The sequence below is a fragment of the Callionymus lyra genome, chromosome 1, assembly GCF_982586985.1.
Source record: "Callionymus lyra chromosome 1, fCalLyr1.hap1.1, whole genome shotgun sequence".
Lineage (NCBI taxonomy): Eukaryota > Metazoa > Chordata > Actinopteri > Syngnathiformes > Callionymidae > Callionymus > Callionymus lyra.
The window spans coordinates 53942714-53943870 of record NC_141818.1 but is presented as its reverse complement, the minus strand read 5'-3'; positions in this window follow the sequence as shown (position 1 = coordinate 53943870).

The following is a 1157-nucleotide window of genomic DNA, read 5'->3' as shown; positions in this document are numbered from 1 at the left end:
CACATGTTTCTTGAAGGAGTCAGTAGATCATCAAACACAGATGTTTCTTGAAGGAGTCAGTAGATCATCAAACACAGATGTTTCTTGAAGGAGTCAGTAGATCATCAAACACAGATGTTTCTTGAAGGAGTCAGTAGATCATCAAACACAGATGTTTCTTGAAGGAGTCAGTAGATCATCAAACACAGATGTTTCTTGAAGGAGTCAGTAGATCATCAAACACAGATGTTTCTTGAAGGAGTCAGTAGATCATCAAACACAGATGTTTCTTGAAGGAGTCAGTAGATCATCAAACACAGATGTTTCTTGAAGGAGTCAGTAGATCATCAAACACAGATGTTTCTTGAAGGAGTCAGTAGATCATCAAACACAGATGTTTCTTGAAGGAGTCAGTAGATCATCAAACACAGATGTTTCTTGAAGGAGTCAGTAGATCATCAAACACAGATGTTTCTTGAAGGAGTCAGTAGATCATCAAACACAGATGTTTCTTGAAGGAGTCAGTAGATCATCAAACACAGATGTTTCTTGATGGAGTCAGTAGATCATCAAACACAGATGTTTCTTGAAGGAGTCAGTAGATCATCAAACACAGATGTTTCTTGAAGGAGTCAGTAGATCATCAAACACAGATGTTTCTTGAAGGAGTCAGTAGATCATCAAACACAGATGTTTCTTGAAGGAGTCAGTAGATCATCAAACACAGATGTTTCTTGAAGGAGTCAGTAGATCATCAAACACAGATGTTTCTTGATGGAGTCAGTAGATCATCAAACACAGATGTTTCTTGAAGGAGTCAGTAGATCATCAAACACAGATGTTTCTTGAAGGAGTCAGTAGATCATCAAACACAGATGTTTCTTGAAGGAGTCAGTAGATCATCAAACACAGATGTTTCTTGAAGGAGTCAGTAGATCATCAAACACAGATGTTTCTTGAAGGAGTCAGTAGATCATCAAACACAGATGTTTCTTGAAGGAGTCAGTAGATCATCAAACACAGATGTTTCTTGATGGAGTCAGTAGATCATCAAACACAGATGTTTCTTGAAGGAGTCAGTAGATCATCAAACACAGATGTTTCTTGATGGAGTCAGTAGATCATCAAACACAGATGTTTCTTGAAGGAGTCAGTAGATCATCAAACACAGATGTTTC